Below are 24370 nucleotides of genomic sequence, written 5' to 3' on the forward strand. Positions count from 1 at the left end.
TAGAACTGGGTTTCCATGTGAGCTCTTGATGCTCATACAAGTGGTTCTCTTATCTCCAAAGGTCTCTTTAATTTTCCTGTGGGCAGTATCTATCTTACCCCCAGTGAGATAAGCCTCTACATTCTTACATTTATCCATTTTGCACTTCCTGCCGATCTCATTTTTGAGACGTTTGTATTCCTTTTTGCTTGCTTCATTTACTGCATTTTTATATTTTTTTCTTTCATCAATTAAATCCAGTATTTCTTCTGTCACCTAAGAATTTCTACTAGCCCTCGTCTTTTTACCTACTTGATCCTCTGCTGCCTTTACTACTTCACCCCCCAAAGCTACCCATTCTTCTTCTACTGTATTTCTTTCCCCATTCTTGTCAATTGTTCCCTTATGCTCTCCCTGAAACTCTGTACAACCTCTGGTTTAGTCAGTTTATCCAGGTCCCGTCTCCTTAAATTCCCAACTGTTTGCAGTTTCTTCAGTTTTAATCTACAGTTCATAACCAATAGATTGTGGTCCACATCTGCCCCTGGAAATGTCTTACAATTTAAAACCTGGTTCCTAAAGCTCTGTCTTACCATTATGTAATCTATCTGAAACCTGTCAGTATCTCCAGACTTCTTCCATGTATACAATCTTCTTTTATGATTCTTGAACCAAGTGTTAGCTATGATTAAGTTATGCTCTGTGCAAAATTCTACCACATGGCTTCCTCTTTCATTTCTTCCCCCCAATCCATCATCTGCAAAGCTAGTTGGCATATAAACTTGTACTACTGTAGTAGGTGTGGCTTCGTATCTATCTTGGCCACAATAACGCGTTCACTATGCTGTTTGTAGTAGCTTACCCGAATTCCTATTTTCTTATTCATTATTAAACCTACTCCTGCATTACCCCTATTTGATTTTGTGTTTATAACCCTGTAGTCACCTGACCAGAAGTCTTGTTCCTCCTGCCACCGAATTTCGCTAATTCCCACTATATCTAACTTTAACCTATCCATTTCCCTTTTTAAAATTTCTAACCTACCTGCCCGATTAAGGGATCTAACATACCACGCTCCGATCCGTAGAACGCCAGTTTTCTTTCTCCTGATAAAGACGTCCTCTTGAGTAGTCCCCGCACGGAGATCCGAATGGGGGACTATTTTACCTCCTGAATATTTTACCCAAGAGGACGCCATCATCATTTAACTATACAATAAAGCTGCATTCCTCGGGAAAAAATATAGCTGTAGTTTCCCCTTGCTTTCAGCCGTTCGCAGTACCAGCACAGCAAGGCCGGTTTTGTTAGTGTTACATGGCCAGATCAGTCAATCATCGAGACTGTTGCCCCTGTAACTACTGTAAAGTCTGCTGCCCCTCTTCAGGAACCACACGTTTGTCTGGCCTCTCAACAGATAGCTCTCCGTTGTGGTTGCACCTACGGTACGGCTATCTGTATCGCTGAGGCACGCAAGCCTCCCCACCAACGGCAAGATCTATGGTTCAATGAGCGCGTCTGAACTAATTTAACTCTATTTTCTTCTTTTACTGCCAATATCTCTGCACACATTCACTGTGATCCTCTTTGCTTTTGTGTCCATTGCGCATTTTCACAGATAAAATTTCAGCAAATTTGTGTTTGCGAATTAGGAATGTGAATTCTGATCCCCCTTAAATGACTGCTTCATGAATGCCAGTTTCTTTAAATTGTCAATTTGCTTCTGTTAGTCTGTTATAGTTTTTAATCGAAAGGCTAACTTTATTATTTCCTTTGTCTACCTGTCGTTTCACGAAAATCTGTAATCGTCTTTTCTTGGTGGTATCTGTGATTTTTTTCTGTAACTTGACAGATCTTGTTTCATTTTCCATCTAAATTCTATTTTCACAGCCTGGTCCTAAGATTTTACTGGTAATGTTCCTTGTTTCGTGATGGTTTTTATTTGGAACCTGTCACCAATTATCATGGAATCAGATGCGTAAAGAACTTCATTATTATTATTATCAATCGCACTTTATATTTCTCTTCTTTGGCTATGAATTGTGTAATGCTTGTGTTTATTCGATTACTTTTGTATCTGGAGTTCGAGCTGTAGTCAGAGAGAAACTCGTTTTTCACTGCATGTCCTACATACTGCTGCTAGTAAGGATGTGATGAGCTTGCCCCATGAAGATATGGGGCTACTGGGGTACGTAGTGACCTCGCAGCCGTTACCTTTGCCTGGAGTTGTAGACGGAAGCTTAAATACCTGTGAAGGTGTAACAGGGAACAGACGCAGTGCGATTACGGCCACGGAATGCCGTACGGCTGCGTGGCGCTTTCCAGGCGCGTACACTGTTCCGTCACACGGCCACCTCACCTCTGCATTCTAGTGCACGGCATTTCCACTCACCCCAACAGCTCTTCCAATCTTCTGGCCTTGGAACATTATCAATGCTATGTAGCCCTACATTTCAACTAATTTCTCTGACGTGAAACAAACGGTTAATGAAACATGTACCGCACTAAATCTAGTGTAGTTATTTGTGTCCCCTTTCAAATACCAGACTGTGAAACACAACACCTCGTTGACAGAAATATTAGCACCAGATTTCAAATCACTGAATGCTTGCTCACGATTGACAAATAGTTGGAAACAAAGCGTTCTTTTTTGAAATGACGTTAATTTCCAAGTAATTGTCACGTAGTTTGACGTAAAATATCGTGTTTTGAAATGACGTTAATTTTCAAATGGTTCAAATGGCTCTAAGCACTATGGGACTTAACATCTGAGGTCATCAGTCCCCTAGAACTTAGAACTACTGAAACCTAACTAACCTAAGGACTTTACACACATTCATGCCCTAGGCAAGATTCGAACCTACGACCGTAGCAGCACCGCAGTTCCGGACTGAAGAGCCTAGAACCGCTCGGCCACAGTGGCCGGCCGCTTCTAAATCGATCCCATGTGTTAGTAACTAATTTTACGATGAAAAAAAAAACATTTATTAGAACTGCCGGGCTTTGGATTGGAAATCTTCGATAGCTGGAAGGACAGATTTGCCATTCATCCTGCTCTTCTCTTCTTATAGCTTAACAGGGACTGTTACACCAGTTTAAGTAAAAACACCTGCTAGATTTCATTTCTGACAGCACTTGGTCACAATAGTCGAGATTAGGTATTTTGTGTATGATAAATTTGTTCAAAGTGCTGAACTGTGTTTCATTCTGACAGTGTACTAATTCTGCAAGTATTAGCACTTCCAGTTTACTGTAATGTATCCACCTATTTTGACAATCTCCTGACAAATTGTCAGGTAGTGAGTATTATATTCAAAAGTTTTATGTTTTTTGTGTTACTCTTTCTGATTTGTTCCACACCCACGAGAATTATCTAATTTTTGGGTCTATGGAACGAAAACTGAGTGTAATCTCATATAATCTCATGTTATGGAGTTCTGATATCAAGCATTTTCTCTACATTACAATGTTGCCGCATCTCGTATTTCGTCAGAAATTTTACAGCTAATAGTGGATTGCATCACAGCTTGGAACTTTTGTTTTATAATTTAATGCAGCATGGCACTATGAAAAGAGTTCGCGGATAGTACCTATGTCGAAATTGTAAAAATCGGATATAATTTAAGTTTACAGTCTACAAATAGACATTGATTTCTTTGATCCTGCTCACACCAATCGTACAAATTTTGTATACGTTATTGCCCATATGTCAAGTACCATCAAGAAACGGGCACTTTTCTTTGTTAAGGTTACAAATGGGCTACGGAACAAGACTAGGCTTCATAGAAAGACTTCAGCATCCGCAGCTCGTGGTCTAATGGATAGCGTTGCTGCGTCTGGTTCACGGGGTCCCGGGTTCGATTCCCGGTCGGGTTGGGGATTTTCTCGGCCCGGGACTGGATGTTTGTGTTGTCCTCATCATTCCTTCATCATCATCATCATACGTGACAGTGGCTCGATTTGACTATGGAAAAAAAATTAGACTATAAAAGTTGGGAATTTATATTACCGCGCAGTTGAGCGCACCACAGACTAATCATCATCATCATCGTCGTCATAAAAGACATTAGCTACACAAGTGCTCAACACGAGTAATTACAAAAGTTACGAATCCCAAGATGCCCACTTTCAAATTAATAAAATGTTAAAATATCTTCCACAAAAATAGCTCAGTGAGGCACGTAAACACCTTTTAGTATCACACGTGTTGGCAGCGTTCTGGCACGCGCTCTACGAGAAGCTCGTGATGTCAGTTGGCAGTGGAACTCATTCCTGATAACGTGCTGTGCAAAGGCGGTGATTCCCTGGTGGTGGCAGACGGGTTGCAATTCGTCTCGCCTTTGTATCCCAACATGGTCTACACGATTCAGATCCAGAGACCAGTCGGCCAGTTAATGTGGTGGGTATACTGACTTGCGTAATATACACCCACCAAAGCAGACGATGAGGACAAGCATTATAGCCCACAATGAGGAACTCCGCATGGCTTGAACCTTACACATGTGGCCGTAGCACGTCATCCGCAAATCTTTATAAATTAACAGTATCCTTCCAACTACCAGAGAAGCTGTGAACGTCATCATAACCAAATCGAACTCTTTTTTTCATCCTTGATATTCCTATCATTCTGCAATCCAGAGGGGTCCAAAAAACTGTATCCACTGTTTAAAAGTCCATAACTGGCAAACTAATTGATGGAGTTGTCTCATCTTTGGTAGTGTAATAGTTTGTAGTTCCGGCAATCGCCACACGAGCGTTGTATTGCGTTGTTTTGTTTCGTCAGATGACAGTCGCCAGATAGTCAGTGTTTTGTTCTTAGTTGCACCTAGTTACTCGAGAAAACATGGCTGGCGCAAGGCTTACATTCGATGAAAGGAAGTCAGTTTTGCAGTGGTATTTTAAGTACGGAAACATTAATAAGGTTCAACGGCAATGGCGAAATGAGTATCAAACAGAGCCACCGACACGTTTAACGATTCATCGCATTCGGGACAAATTTGAAGCCGAAGGCTGTGTCAAAGATGTACACAAACAACGATCTGGACGACCTGTAACAGTAACAAGTCCAGCTAACTCCCGTCGTGTGTTACAACAATTCACTCGCTCACCACAGAAGTCTGTGAGACAGTGTGCCCGTAGAACTGGAGTGAGTCACTCAAGTGTTGGGCGAATTTTGAAGACAGCAAAGTGGAAGTGCTACATCCCACGACTGCTATACGCAATGAACGAGGACGACCCTGGCCGTAGAATGGAGTAGTGCGAGTGGTTTACTAACATGGTGCGCAACGATGAAGAGTTTGCAGAGATGGTTGTGTGGTCTGATGAGGCATAGTTCAAACTCAATGGTACAGTAAATCACCGCAGTTGCATCTCCTGGGCCGCCGAAAATCCGAACGTCCATGTAGACAAAACCGTGAATTTGCCAGGAGTAAATGTGTGGTGTGGGCTGTCTTACCTGGGCTTGATTGGGCCATTCTTCTTTGACGGCACAGTTACCGGTGAAGCTTCAGGCATCAATTTTACCTGCCATCCGAGACTTGTATGGAGACGGAAGAGTTTACTTTCAACAATATGGTGCTCCAGCCCACTACCAAAATCGTGTTAGGCCATATCTCGACGAAAATCTACCAGAGAGATGGATAGGCCGTAGAGGTGCTGTGGAGTATCCACCACGTTCCCCAGACCTAACTCCTCTGGACTTTTACCTGTGCGGAACACTAAAGGACGTCGTTTATCGACAAAAGCCACGCGCATTGGTTGAACTTCGAGAGTCCATCGTACATTCATGTGCAAATATCCAGCTGAACACGTTACAGTCAGTAGTTCGTGCTGCAGTTCGGCGGCATCATTTGTGTGTGCATGTCAATGGTGACCATTTCGAACACCTACAGTGATATCTTTAAGCTGGACTTTAAGCTAGACTTTCACCAAAAATGAAACAACTCCGTCAATTAGTTTGCAAATTGAGGACTTTTAAACAGTGGATACATTGTGTTGGACCCTCCTGTCTATCACTTTTTACCCAGACGAGCGACCATGGGAATCCTGCGCTGGAGACTGAATCGAGAGTCATCTGCAAAATGCACATACTTCCATTAAATCATGCTCCCATCTCGATGTTTCTGATTACGGACATTATAAAGCGATGAGCGAGACACGTGCTTCCGGGCGTCTGACATACAAGTGCTCTGGACATCTAGTACACAGTTTTCTAGAAAACTGCCATTCCAGAAGTATCTGCAAGCTCTACAGACACCGGTGGATTTCGTTGTGCTGTCAAGTAACATAGCGGTATTTATTGGGAGGTGGCTATTGTTCGTAGAGCTTCTGTTGGCCTGTGTGAACATTTCCTGCTTCTTGGAAGGTTCGTGATAGCCTTCAAATGGCGTTTTACTGCACACTAAACCATTTTAGCACACATTCAACATAGTCGCGATTACGATCTGTGCTTGATCTTCTTCAAGTGTGAGTAGTTCTACACTTTGCTCACAATGAAAGTTCATACACAACTGTGACATTACACAGTGCTATTCGTTGCCTTTGAATCACAAGCCCGTTCGAATAAGCGAGTATTCAGTTCCGTCACATAAAGCTCAATTTAGGAGTATACAAATTTTATGGCGGTCATTTACAATAACGTTTTCTCTTTCCATTGTATTATTTTCCTGATAACTCTTAACTACTGAGAACTGGTGTAATATATCGTGCATGTAGTGTAAGCGATAACTGTTTACAACGTGCCACAGTGGTGTAGAGGATGTCGAGACGAGCACAAAAGCAACGAATACGAGAAGAAATTCACAACACTTGTTATGTACCAAGTCGGAAAATTACCTCAAACTGGCCTACAAAAACCACCGAACCTACAGCGCATGCGCGTCGCGCGGGATTTTCAGTATTCTTTCGCTCTCTTCTCGCAAACTCTTAGTTCTCGAGAAAAGATGAATATGAACTTTTTTTTTGCAAATTCTGTTCAGTGATTCATTTTCTCTGTAGGCCGCGGGTTTGGAGTTACTCAATAGAAACCTAAAAATATGACCCTGAGACGCCCCCCTTCCCCGACTGGTCGGTTCATGGCACTATCTCACACCACCGTATAATTATTTCCCGTTTTCGATCTTTTTAGGCTTGAATGGGCTATTACGCCACCAGCTTAGTTGACAGCTTCAATTAAAATTATTAATTTATACTTCCCTGTGACGGTAAGTGAAACGAAAAATTTTTGTAAACGTTATGTAAAAATTAATTACGTTAAGAACGTAGTAGGAAGGCCACACAGACAAAACGATTTAATTATTAATTTTATGCTGCTAATATAATAAAACTTACGCAAACGCAAATTTTACTATTTGTAAGTTCACGACTAAGCCGGTGGTTTAATGTACCAGTCAGTGAAGACCAGAAAATGTCGAACATAAGAAATAGTTCATGTAGTCACAAAATTTTGTGCAATGGTAGGCGTGCCACGAACAACATACTAAAAACCCTAACTTGTATTGGTTGAGCGCGGGGGTGATGGTGCGTTTTAAGGTCACTTTTTTACGCTTTTGTTGAATAACTAGGAAAACATCGTCTTTAGCGAAAACATATCCCAGTACAAAAATAAACTACATGAAATTACCTGTAAAAATTACCTGTTAATTTTTTGTCTAGAACCAACAGTTTGGGCGGAGAGAGCGAGAGAATACTGTAAATTTCGCTCGACGCACATATGCTACAGTTGAAGTAGTTTCATTGGACCAGTTTGGGATGTTTTCCCGACTTGATGGACCACAATTGTCCCTATATCAAATCGTTTACCTCGACTTCCTGTGTACCACTGTGGCATGTATTAGCAGTTACATTTTCACCCTGTATGAAGCATAGGACGAATAAAGAAATAGAAAGGAGTGACAGTAAACAAACCGTATACTTATTACTAACATTGTATACTTTTCGCTTCACTAACTGTCAGTTTCTGGAACTGGAAAACAAAGAAAGCATAATTTAATTCCTGAGGATGGTACGGTAGCTCTGTAGCAGTAGAATTTCCGCTCTTGCGTGTTTCATCGGTACACGTGGAGGAGTTCACTGATGTAAATACATGATATCAATTACTGTGTTGAACATGGTATTACTGATTCATTAAGAACAGATGAAATGCTGAAGCTTGGTCAATGAGCGTAAGAGGTAAGAAGGAGCAGGAGAACAATATGGGGTGCGTGTCTTACGGCTGCTGATCTTTTATGGTTCAGATGGCTCTAAGCACTATGGGAGTTAACATCTGAGGTCATCAGTCCCTTGGACTTAGAACTACTTAAACCTAACTAACCTGAGGACACCATACACACACATTCCCGATGCAGGATTCGAACCGCTCGGCCACAGCGACCTGCGATCTTTTGTGTTAATGATCTTTGTATGCTGAGGAACTTTACTGTTAAAAATACTTAATTTATTGGGAAGCTATAATCCAGCTTGAAGTGAATAATGGAAAATGTTGAATTTTTTTTTTATTTTTGGCTCGTTACTTGCGTTTGGATATTAGAGGACTTGCGTGATTGCCGCTAAAATAACTGGCACCAAATAAATAATCTTGTTGCCTGCGTTTCACTTCGTCGGCTCACATAATTTAGACATTGGCCGCGGTTGTTTAGGATGATGTGTAGCATAACAGTATGAAACAAAAGTAGTATGCAAAAATGATTAACCATTAAGAGGACAACTTCTATTTCATTCCTACATCCACGTCATGAGCAGCTGAATTAGACACACTTAACTAGCAGCTGCGACACGCTGTGCACTGAACTCCACGAGACACGGAAAGCTCCGGAGTGCCATTCTCACCATTCAGGGTCCACCTACATTCCTGGACATTGGCCACCAGAACTGGGCCCAATGTGAGAGCAACTCACACGATGGTGTCCAACACGCGTTCAGTAAGGACTATACTAGCACCGTCATGCCGGTGGAATATTCCTCGAACCATTCTGGTACGATTAGATTGTTATGGCACGGTTGATTATTTGCTGGACGCTATAGACGAACAAGCATGTGCATGTAATTGAACAACCGTTTCTTGCAATGTTCGTGGATGAAAGATGGTTGAGGACGTTTCAAGGGCGCAATATGATCCCAAGTACACATCCCTACACGAGAATGCCTCCAGCAGCTGCTTGAACGATGCTCTGCTGGCAAGCGGGATATGGCATGCTCTAACGTTAATCGCTCTGCCATATGGGCGGGAAAACGGGGGGGGGGGGGGGGGGGGGGTAGCCAGGTGGTCCAGGGCTCCTCGCCACGGTTCGCGCGGCTCTCCCCCTCCCCCCTCTGCCTTCCCCACCCCCGTCGCAGGTTCGAGTCCTCCCTCGGGCATGGGTGTGTATGTTGTCCTTAGCGTAAGTTAGTTTAAGTTACATTAAGTAGTGTGTAAGCTTAGGGACCGATGACCTCAGCAGTCGCACGCTGAGCTATGTACCGTGTGACGTGCGGTGTGCGCGGGCACATGTGTGCTTCATATATGCCTTTTACACTCCATAGCGAGAAATTCGTTCTAAATGATACGGCTGTTAACCGGATGTTGCTACCTAGCAATGAAACGGCGATTGAACTCTTTCACTGTAGTCTATCTATCCTCAATTACAATTCCGTAAGGCCGGCCGCGGTGGTCTAGCGGTTCTAGGCGCTCAGTCTGGAACCGCGTGACTGCTACGGTCGCAGATTCGAATCCTGCATCGGGTATGGATGTGTGTGATGTCCTTAGGTTAGTTAGGTTTAAGTAGTTCTAAGTTCTAGGGGACTGATGACCACAGATGTTAAGTCCCATAGTGCTCAGAGCCATTTGAACCATTTGAACAATTCCGTAAACCGAAGTACTCTTGGTAAATCCTAGACAACGTGGTACACGAGAAGCTCAGCATCTAACGCGGGGTTTCCCATGCGTCGGGCATCCACGGTTCGGCTGCTATTAAATGGGCTTATTTCACGTTTCTTCGCCATACGGCTCTCTATTTGGTACAAATTTTGCAATTGAATTTAAACTAACCTCTGAATGAGCTAGAGACTTAAAATTTTTAACATAGATTAGAGCTGGATGGCAGCGCAATATTAATTCGCTTTCTCGTCTGGTGCGTGGTGGAGGGTACTTTGTGTCTTTGTGTCTTTTCGTCTTTTCCTGTTCCAGTCATGAATAGTTTGCAGGAAGAACGATTTACTTGTGAGCCTCTGTGTGTTGCACGGATCTCTCTAATTTTAACTTCACGCTCTTTTCACAGGATATACACAGGACGAAACAAAATATTGGTTGAGTCATCTGAAAAGGAACTGAAATAAATCTAAAATTTACCACATGTCTCTCTTTTAATATAATCAAAATGTCTGAAAGCGGTTGAAAAATTTCACACACAGGACTAAACAGCGGTTAATGATTTTTAAATAAAAATTATGTTTTAATATACTATGTTTTTCAATTGGACTGAAGGGTATGGAATAATTCCTCTTGGCTCGATAAGGATTCCTAACCCCATACAGGCAGTCTTCAATTTTGTGATCTTAGTTTTTTTTTAATAGCTATGAGAAAACTTGTAAGATTTCACACAAAAAACGTACGCGCATGCATACATAATTTACGCATAAGTAGTTCACCTCCATACTAATGTCTATTGCATACTACACACGTTTCCCGTTTTAAATATTACAAGCATTGTCATAGTTATTAAATACTCATAATCACAAATTTTCAGGACTATCTGTATAGGGTTAGGAATCTGTATGGGTCTAGGAGAATATATTCCATATTTTTAGCCCAGTGTAAAAAAGTGCTATATTAAAAATTCACTTTCTCTTAAATAATTATTTTCATCTTTAAGCGTATTAGATACAGCAAAAAAGAAGGCATGTGGCAGATTACAGTTACTAATGAGCAGACTCAAAAAAAAGTTCCAATGTGTGTGAAATCTTATCGCATAAACAATTTTTTCACCCTTCAGTTGCAAGGTAATTTTTACGCGTTTACCTAGGTTTCGATTCCAGTAATGGAATCTTCTTCAGAACAAAAAATTAAATTATTTTGAGAGCAAAACACTGGCCATGTCACAGCTTAAAAATTAAAACAATAAAGGCGCATAATCATAAGATTATATCTGTCAAAATTAAAACTATTAAGGCGAACGTAGACGAAGCTACGCCGGCCAGATACAAGGACCACACGTGAGCGGCACGGAAACTCCGTGTGGTCCTTAGATCTGGCCGGTGTAGCTCCGTCTACGTTCGCCTGAATGGTTTTAATTTTGACAGACAAAATCTTACGATTATGCGTCTTTATTGTTTTAATTTTTAAGCTGTGACATGGCCAGTGTTCGGCTCTCAAAATAATTTAATTTTTTGTTCTGAAGAAGATTCCATTACTGGAATCGAAACATAGGTAAACGAGTAAAAATTACCTTGCAACTGGAGGCTGATTTTTTTTTTATTTTCTGTACATTTCACGGTTGCTGTACGCGCTGAATTATGTTAAAGGTCTTACATTCGTCTGATTTGTCCCCATGTTACGTGCAATTGCACGAGTGCTGATTGAAGGATCCCGGTCCACATGCTGCAAGACAGCTTCCTCAAATTGCAGCGTTCTTGCCATACGATGGCGTCCCTGTCCAGGTAATCTGCTGAATGACCCGGTCTGACGCAGACCTTGGTACACAGCAGCAAAGGTCGTATGATACGGGATACGTCGATTAGGATATTGTTGTTGATAAACCCGCAGAGAAGCTCGTCCGTTGTGGTGCGCTACGTAGTACGCACCAACCATATCAGTATACTCACCCCATGTATATCGCTCCATTAGTAAACAGAAACAATGCACTACTACACTGGTGGACAGCAGCTGCCTACAACTGAAGAGCGTAATATGGCCTCTAACAACTGAAGAGCGTAATACGGCCTCCACCGGTTTAAATAATCCTCATAGGAAAAAATGACATTAGGGAAAACTATTTGTTTTTATGTCCCCTACAACCTCCCAGAGTTAGTCGGTTTAACTACTTTTCACCCTGTATATGACGAAGCAGATGGAAACGGTAGAGACGAAGCACGGCTATACCAAAACAGGTACCGTCACAGACACCAACATCATCACACAACATTTCGAGACCTTTCTGACCGTTTGTGTGATCGTAGGTTCTTTCAGACAGACGACTATGCAGGAAGGTGGCGGACCTTGCGTACTCCAGATTTGGAGGACATTGAGACGAACCCTAGTACGAGCTCCAGGCAAGTGGCCCGCCAACAGGGTGTAAGCCAAAATACGATTATGTATACCCTGCATGACAACTGTTACCATCCCTATCATCTGCAATTCCATGAAGGCCACTTTGAACATCCACTGTGACGCAGATGGGATCAGCTCTGTATTGTGTTCCAGGGCGCTTTGTTATCGCTGGGCGCGCACCGTCCATTTCCGGACACATCATTATTTGACTCTCCTTCCTCCATTTAAAGTCTGGAATCCGTTCCTGCACATTGTCGGTTTTATTAATATTCACCATGTATTTTGTTTTTAAAAGTAAAACGATGTGACAAACGAGACGTGAACTGCAGAAGGGATGTCAGAGAGCAGTAGAGGTAAGGAGAAGCGGCGAGACCGCAGAAGAAAAGCTGGGGTCGGTGTGTGTTGTGGCTGGTTCCTTTGTGCCGGCGGTTGTCGAGGTCAAACTCCTGAGCGGCCGCTTCTTACGTACCTGGCGCTCCCGCGGGAGGCCCGCAACAAAAATAAAACGCAAGCGGCTGCCAGCAAAGTGTGTGCCCCGCAAGGTTCACTTTCATCCGGCGTGAGGACGGCGCCCGCCGGGGTCCTTCACCTGCCCGCCACGCACCGCCGGCGGCCGCTCACCCCGCCTTCACTGCCCCACCAGACACCCTTCAGAACACTTTACTTTACTTTTCTGCCTACATTTCCAACCATTTAAATCTACATATACCCCTATACTTCGCAACCACCTTAATTCTCGCGGTACTACGGGGGTCAATATGACCCTCTAAGTACATTGTACACTACTGGCTATTAAAATTGTTACACCAAGATAAAATGCAGATGATAAACGGCTATTCACTGGACAAATATATTAAACTAGAACTGACATGTGATTACATTTTCACGCAAATTGGGTGCATAGATCCTGAGAAATCAGGCCGTAATAACGGCCTTGATACGCCTGGGCATTGAGTCAAACAGAGCTTGGATGGTGTGCACAGGTACAGCTACCCTTGCAGCGTCGACACGATACCACATTACATCAAGAGTAGTGACTGGCGTATTGTAACGAGCCAGTTGCTCGGCCACTATTGACCAGACGTTTTCAATTGGCCAGGGCGGCATCGAACATTTTCTGTATCCAGATGGCCCGTACAGGACCTGCAACATGCGGTCGTGCACTATCCTGCTGAAATGTAGGGTTTAGCAGGGATCGAATGAAGGGTAGAGCCACGGATCCTAACACATCTGAAATGTAACGTCCACTGTTCAAAGTGCCGTCAGTGAGCACAAGAGGTGACCGAGACATGTAACTAATGGCACCTCATACCATCACACCGGATGATATGCCAGCATGGCGATGACGAATACACGCTTCCAATGTGCGTTCACTGCGATGTCGCCAAACACGGATGCGACCATCATCAGAACCTGGATCCATCCGAAAAGTGACGTTTTGTCATTCGTGCACTCAGGTTCGTCGGTGAGAACACCTTCGCAGGCGGTCCTGTCTGTGACGCAGCGTCAAGCGTAACCGCAGCCACGGTCTCGGATCTGATAGTCCATGCTGCTGCAAACGTCGTCGAACTGTTCGTGCAGATGGTTGTTGTCTTGCAAACGTCGCTTCTCTTGACTCAGGGATCGAGACGTGGCTGCACGATCCGTTACAGTCATGTGGATAAGATGCCTGGCATCTCGACTTCTAGTGATACGAGGCCGTTGGGATCAAGCACGGCGTCCCGTATTACCCTCCTGAACCCACCGATTCCATATTCTGATAACAGTCATTGGATCTCGACCAATGCGAGCAGCAATGTCGCGATACGATTAACCGCAATCCCGACAGGCTACAATCCGACATTTATCAAAGTCGGAAATGTGATGTTACGTATTTCTCTTCCTTACACGAGCCATCACAACAACGTTTCACCAGGCAACCCCGGTCTACTGCTGTTTGTGAATGAGAAATCGGTTAGAAAATTTCCTCATGTCAGCACGTTGTAGGTGTCGCCACCGGCGTCAACCTTGTGTGAATGCTTTGAGAAGCTAATCATTTGCATATCACAGCATCTTCTTTCTGTCGGTTAAATTTCGCGTCTATAGCACATCTTCGCGGTGTAGTAATTTTAATGACCAGTAGTGTATATATCTTCCTTGTTTTCAAAACTATTGTTTTCAAAAATATGACTTTCTCCCTCTGAGTCAGTTTCATACAGTGATGTTCCGCTCATTTTTGTTTTTACACAAAATTAAAATCCGTTCATGGTCTTTGCACTGAGTACTACTGGGGTCATCATGACCTCCACTTAAATTGTTTGCCTCTTGACTGTAACATTTATAAAAACAGAGTGAAGAATACTAAACATCTGAAAAAATGAAAATATTATTTCCCGTTTGTTTTTTACCCATTTGTAGGATTTCTTGCATCAGCTTTTGTTGTACGTTTTGTGGTATCATTAGTGTCAATATGAGTCTATAAACGCATTCGAAAACATACCTCCCTTCTTTTCAGAGCTTTTTTTTTTTTTTTTTTTTTTTTTTTTTTTTTTTTTTTTTTTTTGCAAAATGTATCACTTCCTCTCTCAGATTAAATTGTATCCAATGACGATCTTATTCAGCTTTGTATTTACAACACATTAAAAATTATTTATTATTGATGGCGTTTTCCGCTAAGTACCACTGGGGTCAGTATGACGCTTATCTAAATATCCTTTTGTTTATTGATCGTAATATTTACGAAAATAGATTCATTGACGTTACAATGAACAGCCGTGTTGTATGTTTTAATGTTACAGTCACTATATTCGGTGTACATTACTCGTGGCCTATGTGACCCCAGTGGTACTCAGTAAGACAGAAAAAATCCTGATAATTGGATGGTGAATGTGTGTGGTACAAGAAATTTTTGAGCGCAACTGTCACTTCTCGCTTCTTCAGTTCCAGCTGCAAAACGTGCGAGGGAAGAACCGTTGTCGGTAAGCCTCAGTTTCAGTTCGAATCCCTCCGCTTTTACCTTCATAGTCTTTTCTCGAGATATCGTGTGGGGTAAAAATCGCAGAAGAAGACCAAGATATGAATACAGTAAGCAAATTCAGAGGGATGTAGGCTGCAGTAGTTACTCGGAGATGAAGAGGCTTGTACAGGATAGAGTAGCATGGAGAGCTGCATCAACCCAGTCTTCGGACTGAAGACCACAATAACACGTAGGAGGAAGCATTTTTTACTCATTCTTCTAGGGACTAACGTTCCCGGCTTTTGAAAAGTAAACCATTCCGTGACGGACAACCCCTCTCTCGTACCGACTACCACTGTAATTGAAGGAGCATCTTCGTGACGCATTCGTGCTTACTAAACGAACCTGTGACGAAACGTGCTACTCTTCTTTGTAACATCTTGATTTCATTTAATAATCCTATCTTGTTAGATTTCCAGACTGACAAGTATCGTTTGGCCGATTGTTTTGTAAGTTACCTCCTTCTTGGATGGACTGAACTTCCTCAGGATTCTTACAATAAATTTCACTCAGATCTCCGTCTTTCTTACGATTAATTTTACGTGATGTTTCCACTTTAAATCGCTCTGTGAGCATACTTTCAGATATTTCATAGATATGATTGCTTCCAGTGGTTGTGTATTACCGCCACCGGCCGTGGTGACCGAGCGGTTCTGGCGCTTCAGTCTGGAACCGGGTGACCGCTACGGTCGCAGGTTCGAATCCAGCCTAGCGCATGGATGTGTGTGATCTCCTTAGGTTAGTTAGGTTTAAGTAGTTCTAAGTTCTAGGGGACTGATGACCACAGCAGTTGTGTCCCATAGTGCTCAGAGCCATTTGAACCATTTTGTATTACCGCCTGTTTATGCGCAATATGTTCAGTTTATTTATGTTCATGGTCCACTGCTAGTACCTCGACAGAGCGTGAATTTTTATGCAGATCTTTCTGCATTGCACTAGAATGTTCTAGAGTTGCGACTTCTTTGCATACAACAGCATAATCCACGAGGAACGTTATTCTCTACACCAGGGATTCCCAACAAAATTTTCTCGAGGACCCCTCATCGAGCATGACTGGTACCTTGTCATATCACAGTATCACGTACTTAGAAGAAACATTGAATTTATTCATTATCGAAAAATATTGAGGTTAAAATTTTTTCAATTTAGCCATCGTTAAATTTTTGACTATTGCTGAAAATCTTTGTCTTCAAATCTGGGTGTTTAGTATGACAAACTCCTTTAAAAAATAAAAATTGAGTATAATTTGAAAATGACAGGAAAAAATTAAAAATGTGTGTATTGGTCTTTCAAGTGTACTACACTTGAGATTGCATTGAGTAGACAAGTGTGAAAAATAAGAAAACACTAATTTCATGCAAGATATTATTTATTTGAAAAAATACAGTTACAACAGATTGCCCCATCAGTATACAGTTAGTTTTAATTTTCAGTTCTTAATGAGATGAGATCAATGTGACCTTTGAGCCTATTATTTCTGAAATATTAGGTTCCAAACTTGAAACTTTCACTCTGAAATCCGACCGCATGTCGAGCAGATTCCTATATTTGTTTTTCATAAAACACATGGAAGAAAATGCTTGCTCACACCGATATGTGGTTGCAAATGGAAGGATCTTTTTCATTGCCTTATCTCCAAGTTTATACTAGTCCTTGCGTGCTGATGCGCTAGAGTGTTCTAGTGTCAGTTGGCTCTACGAAAACGCTAGACGCAGAAGTTAGCGTTCGCTAAAGCTCAGCTCATGCAGGAAGCGGCCAAAACAAAAAATCTGTTATCATACGAAATATATTTAATATTTTTTTAAATTCTAATAGCATCTTGCGGACCCCTATGGCATAGTTCTACATCTACATCTACATCCATACTCCGCAAGCCACCTCATGGTATGTGGCGGAGGGTACCGTGAGTACCTCTATAGGTTCTCCCTTCTATTCCAGTCTCGTATTGTTCGGTGGGAAGAAGGATTGTCGGTATGCCTCTGTGTGGGCTCTAATCTCTCTGATTTTATCCTCATGGTCTCTTCGCGAGATATACGCAGGAGGGAGCAATATACTGCTTGACTCCTCGGTGAAGGTATGTTCTCGAAACATTAACAAAAGCCCGTACCGAGCTACTGAGCGTCTTTCCTGCAGAGTCTTCCACTGGAGTTTATCTATCATCTCCGTAACGCTTTCGCGATTACTAAATGATCCTGTAACGAAGTGCGCTGCTCTCCGTTGGATCTTTTCTGTCTCTTCTATCAACCCTATCTGGTACGGATCCCACAGCGGTGAGCAGTATTCAAGCAGTGGGCGAACAAGCGTACTGTAATCTACTTCCTTTGCCTTCGGATTGCATTTCCTTAGGATTCTTCCAATGAATCTGTCTGGCATCTGCTTTACCAACGATCAACTTTATATGATCATTCCATTTTAAATCACTCCTAATGAGTACTCCCAGATAATTTATGGAATTAACTGCTTCCAGTTGCTGACCTACTATTTTGTAGCTCAATGATAAGGGATCTATCTTTCTATGTATTCGCAGCACATTACACTTGTCTACATTGAGATTCAACTGCCATTCCCTGTACCATGTGTCAATTCGCTGGAGATCCTCCTGCATTTCAGTACAATTTTCCATTATTACAACCTCTCGATACACGACAGCATCATCTGCAAAAAGCCTCAGTGAACTTCCGATGTCATCAACAAGGTCATTTATGTATATTGTGAATAGCAACGGTCCTATGACACTCCCCTGCGGCACACCTGAAATCACTCTTACTTCGGAAGACACCTCTCCATTGAGAATGACATGCTGCGTTCTGTTATCTAGGAACTCTTCAATCCAATCACACAATTGGTCTGATAGCCCATATGCTCTTACTTCGTTCATTAAACGACTGTGGGGAACTGTATCGAACGCCCCTGGCGGTCCGCGGACCATCTGTTTGGAGCCACTGCTCTACACCATTTATATCCACTGACGGAAAAAAGCCGAAACACGAGAACGAAAGTTGGTAGGCGTGTTTGTAGATCTGAAAGATGATTTCTACGAAAATTTCGCGGCAGTCGCATTAGAGTGGCTCTAGCAGTGCCACTATGAGAACGTGAATCAGGTTTGCATTAAATACAGGCTTGGGCGTTAGCTGCTTGTTCAGACTGAACGTGGTGAGTTGGTGTCAGTTAACAATGCCTTCAAGGCGACAAAGACACCGTTATCAGCACCTCACTAAGTTTGTATGAGGTCGCAAAATAAGGATACGAGAAGCTGGATGCTCCTTCTGCGATATTGCAACAGGACTTAGCAGGGATGTAGCCACTGTACATGATTTCTGGCAATGGTGGTCACGAGAATGAACGGTCACGAGAAGACCGGGCTACAGACGGCCACATGGCATTACCGAGAGGGAAGACAATCGTGTTCGGCATATGGCTCTGGCGCATCTTATTGCATCTACAGCAGCAATCTGAACAGCTGTTGCAACCTAACATGCTCTACAGGGTGTCGGCATGTTACCTTGTTCTGCTCCATCACCAGATCTGTCTCCAGTCCAGCACATATGGGACATCATCGGACGGCAACTCCAGCGTCATCCAAAACAGAGCATAAACCGTCCCTGTACTGAGTGACCAAGTACAACAGGCATGGAACTCCACCCCACAGGAGTGGCCGTGCGGTTCTAGGCGCTACAGTCTGAAGCCGAGCGACCGCTACGGTCGCAGATTCGAATCCTGCCTCGGGCATGGATGTGTGTGATGTCCTTAGATTAGTTAGGTTTAATTAGTTCTAAGTTCTAGGCGACTGATAACCTCAGATGTTAAGTCCCATAGTGCTCAGAGCCATCCACCCCACAGGCTGATAAAGAAAGAGCCTACGGAATATCAGACCAGCTGTGTGGCTGGATTGAAGAGTTTTTAGCAAATAGAACACAGCATGTTGTTCTCAATGGAGAGACGTCTACAGACGTTAAAGTAACCTCTGGCGTGCCACAGGGGAGTGTTATGGGACCATTGCTTTTCACGTTATATATCAATGACCTAGCAGATAGTGTCGGAAGTTCCATGCGGCTTTTCGCGGATGATGCTGTAGTATACAGAGAATTTGCAGCATTAGAAAATTGCAGCGAAATGCAGGAAGATGTGCAGCGGATAGGCACTTGGTGCAGGGAGTGGCAACTGACCCTTAACATAGACAAATGTAAAGTATTGCGAATGCATAGAAAGAAGGATCCATTATTGTATGATTATGTGATAGCGGAACAAACACTGGTAGCAGTTACTTCTGTAAAATATCTGGGAGTATGCGTACGTAACGATTTGAAGTCGAATGATCATATAAAATTAATTGTTGGTAAGGCGGGCGCCAGGTTGAGATTCATTGGGAGAGTCCCTAGAAAACGTAATCCATCAACAAAGGAGGTGGCTTACAAAACACTCGTTCGACCTATACTTGAGTATTGCTCATCTGTGTGGGATCCGTACCAGGTAGGGTTGACAGAGGAGATAGAGAAGATCCAAAGAAGAGCGGCGCGTTTCGTCACAGGGTTATATGGTAAGCGTCATAGCGTTACGGAGATGTTTAGCAAACTCAAGTGGCAGACTCTGCAAGAGAGGCGCTCTGAATCGCGGTGTAGCTTGCTCGCCAGGTTTCGAGAGGGTGAGTTTCTGGATGAGGTATCGAATATATTGCTTCCCCCTACTTGTACCTCCCGAGGAGATCACGAATGTAAAATTAGAGAGATTCGAGCGCGCACGGAGGCTTTCCGGCAGTCGTTCTTCCCGTGAACCATACGCGACTGGAACAGGAAAGGGAGGTAATGACAGTGGCACGTAAAGTGCCCTCCGCCACACACCGTTGGGTGGCTTGCGGAGTATAAATGTAGATGTAGATGCGACACCTGTCCAACACTGTGCATGCACGTTTCCATGCTTACATATAATATTCTGGCGGTTACACCGGTTGCAATGTACCAGCATTTCACATTTGATATCTGCTCTTACATAAAAATGAAATTTTGCAATGTTAATTACTTACATGCGTTACCCAGACAAAATTATTCCCGAAGTTTTATTACTCTACGTTAATTATTTTTTGCCCTTGCGATTTTTTCCGTCGGTATATATTGTGAACATTAACGGTCCTGTAACTGCTGGCTCAGAATCGCCCAAAGTTACTTAGCCTCATGCTGTGAATTAAATGTTAACTTAAAATCGTATCATGGAGTGATAGTGGAAGGATTGGATTCTTAAGAGTGAAAGGGGGACTGTGTAAAATTTATTAAAAGGAAGTTCTTTGATAATGTTACACCTTATTTTTCTAAGAGAAGGATGGTTTTGGTTTAACGTCCCGTCAGCAACGATCCAATATTCAATAGTAGGTTCATAAAATCTCTCTGATTGCAACTTTTTTGGTAAAAAAATGGAAATTTTCGTACTTACATGAACCAAATAAAACCACCTTCTGGAAGACCAAGATGAGCATGTCAAGGAATGAGGAGGTGAGGAAAGAAGCCGTAATAAAGACATCCCTATTAGACCGAATTGTCGCTTCTAGACTTCGAAGGTCTTGGCATGAGATGTGAATGGAGCCATCTAGAACAGCCAAAATAAATTTGTAAAGACAGGTGGAGGGGAAAAGTGCTCAAGGGAGACCTCGAACCCGATGGATGGACTTGATTAAGTCTGATCTAGTGACCAGCGGATGGACAGTGGATGATGTTCTCCGTGAACAGGTGTTTTTGGAAAGACGAAGTGGAAGAGGCTCTTTACCAGTACCCGGCAAACTGTACCTGTTAAATGATGATGATGATGACGATGGCGATATGAACCAAATACTAAATTTTATGTGAAGCGTGAAGTCTGACAGAACTGTCATGTTATCGTGTGTGACTAACATTCTTGAGAATTTTGTGAGCCCCACACCTCTCCAAATATCTGGAAGAACAAATGCTGAAGTGAGACCGCTGCCCGGTCGCGATAAATTATAGGCTTTTGAAGATACCCCGTGGTACACAAAACAGGCCCTAACGCTGTTGCAGAGGCAACGGAAAAAGCATGCGAAGTTCAGAAGAAAGCGAAATCCCCAAGATTGGCTAAAATTTACAGACGCGCGAAATTTGGCACGGACTTCAATGCGAGATGCCTTTAATAGGTTCCACACCGAAACATTGTCTCGAAATTTGGTAGAAAATCCCAATAAATCCTGGTCGTATGTAAAGTACACAAGCGGCAAGAGACAGTCAATACCTTCGCTGCGCAGTGCCGATGGTACTGTTACCGACGACTGTGCCGCTAAAGCGGAGTTATTGTACGCAGTTTTCCGAAATTCCTTCACCAGTGAAGACGAATGGAATATTCCTGAATTTGAAACACGAACAGCTGCTAGCATGAGTTTCTTAGAACTAGATACCTTAGGGGTTGTGAAGCAACTCAAATCGCTTGATACGGGCAAGTCTTCAGGTCCAGATTGTATACCGATTAGGTTCCTTTCAGATTACGCTGATACAATAGCTCCCTACTTAGCACTCATATACAACCGCTCGCTCACCGATAGATCTGTACCTACAGATTGGAAAATTGCGCAGGTCGCACCAGTGTTCAAGAAGGGTAGTAGAAGCAATCCATCTAACTACAGACCTATATCATTGACGTCGGTTTGCAGTAGGGTTTTGGAGCATATACTGTATTCAAACATTATGAATCACCTCGAAGGGAACGATCTATTTATACGTAATCAGCATGGTTTCAGAAAACATCGTTCTGGTGCAACGCAGCTAGCTCTTTATTCGTACGAAGTAATGGCCGCTATCGACAGGGGATCTCAAGTTGATCCCGTATTTCTAGATTTCCGGAAATCTTTTGACACCGTTCCTCACAAGCGACTTCTAATCAAGCTGCGGGCCTATGGGGTATCGTCTCAGTTGTGCGACTGGATTCGTGATTTCCAGTCAGGAAGGTCGCAGTTCGTAGTAATAGACGGCAAATCATCGAGTAAAACTGAAGTGATATCAGGTGTTCCCCAGGGAAGCGTCCTGGGACCTCTGCGTTCCTGATCTATGTAAATGACCTGGGTGACAATCTGACCAGTTCTCTTAGATTGTTCGCAGATGATGCTGTAATTTACCGTCTAGTAAGGTCATCCGAAGACCAGTATCAGTTGCAAAGCGATTTAGAAAAGATTGCTGTATGGTGTGGCAGGTGGCAGTTGACGCTAAATAACGAAAAGTGTGAGGTGGTCCACATGAGTTCCAAAAGAAATCCGTTGGAATTCGATTACTCGATAAATAGTACAATTCTCAAGGCTGTCAATTCAACTTAGTACCTGGGTGTTAAAATTACGAACAGCTTCAGTTGGAAAGACCCCATAGATAATATTGTGGGGAAGGCGAGCCAAAGGTTGCGTTTCATTGGCAGGACACTTAGAAGATGCAACAAGTCCACTAAAGAGACAGCTTACACTACACTCGTTCGTCATCTGTTAGAATATTGCTGCGCGGTGTGGGATCCTTACCAGGTGGGATTGACGGAGGACATCGAAAGGGTGCAAAAAAGAGCAGCTCGTTTTGTATTATCACGTAATAGGGGAGAGAGTGTGCAGATATGATACGCGAGTTGGGATGGAAGTCATTACAGCAAAGACGTTTTTCGTCGCGGCGAGATCTATTTTCATCTAATTTCAGTCACCAACTTTCTCTTCCGAATGCGAAAATACATTGCTGAGCCCAACCTACATAGCTAGGAATGATCATCAAAATAAAATAAGAGAAATCAGATCTCGAACAGAAAGGTTTAGGTGTTCGTTTTTCCCGCGCGCTGTTCGGGAGTGGAATGGTAGAGATATAGCATGATTGTGGTTCGATGAACCCTCTGCCAAGCATTTAAATGTGAATTGCAGAGTAGTCATGTAGATGTAGATGCAGATCAATGGGCAACGAGGGAAGTGGAGCACCAGGAAGAGAGAGGCATCTTTCATGTTTGTGGACAGGGCATGTGATAAGTTGTGACCTCATAGTTATACACAACTTGACTTAGCACTGGCTAGTACCACTTCCATTAGCGTGACCAAATTTTGAGCTATCTTAATGTGAATAATCTCACAGGACGAAATGTTAGTCAGTCCCTTGAAAGAGCACAATGATCGCTTAGGACCTCTGTAGATGATCCAGGACTGGTACGAGACGATTATATCACCCACCAACGCCGACATTCAGATTGATAGAAAGGAGCTATTGTGTTTTAATACGCCTACGAACACACCGTGAATGAAGTTGTCAGATTTGTTGGTGTATCAACATGGACTGTCCACCGTGTCTACAAGGATTGGTGTACCACTAACAGACACATAGCACAATAGTCCTAACAAAATCCTAATCTACAGGCCCCAAGACGAGTTTGACGCAAACCAGACAGTAACTTTGCTTTCAGTGAATACGGGTCCTCTCGACGAGTTCCCGAGCGACTGTTGCCAAATGAAGTGAATCCAGTGGACGTTTGGTGTCTGGTACCTGGAAAAACGCTATTACTGACAGCGACACATAAAGCTGCCAGTCTTCGGCTGGCAAAACAACACATGAAATAGACAGTGGCTGACTGTAGGTTTGTATCGGGCCCGACGAGTCACAAATTTTCCTGTTTTCAAATGATGGAAGGCGTCGAGTTCAACGACATCCGACTGTGGCGTTTAACCCTCAGTGTGTCGAGAGTGTAGTTCAGGCTGGGCGTGCTCTTCTGATGTCTTGAGGGTGTTTTTCGTAGCGCGAGCCAGACTTACTTACTCAGGTTATCGTGGACACAAAACAGGTTGCTTATTTCAATAAACTCGATGACCAAGTGTTGCCCTTTCTCCTATAAACGTCGTGACGAACATGGTGTGGACACTCCCGTCTTCCAGAGCGACAACAGCTGCGTTCGCATGTTCCTGCTTTGACGAACACTCGGGCACCTATTGTATCTCGACTGCCCACTGAGTCACCCAATGTTAATCTTACAGATAGAGTCCGGGACTATTTGGAAGAGCGGGTGAAACGTAGCACTCGATGACCTTCCGATTAGATACCCCTATAGGATATAATTATCAGTGCGTAACTTCAGCTGGATATGGCTCATCTGATTAAACTTGTGGACTCTCTTTCTTCCCTATCTGAGGTCATTTTTAGGCTACTGGCGTTGTCACG

The sequence above is a fragment of the Schistocerca gregaria genome, chromosome X (genome assembly GCF_023897955.1).
Source record: "Schistocerca gregaria isolate iqSchGreg1 chromosome X, iqSchGreg1.2, whole genome shotgun sequence".
NCBI lineage: Eukaryota > Metazoa > Arthropoda > Insecta > Orthoptera > Acrididae > Schistocerca > Schistocerca gregaria.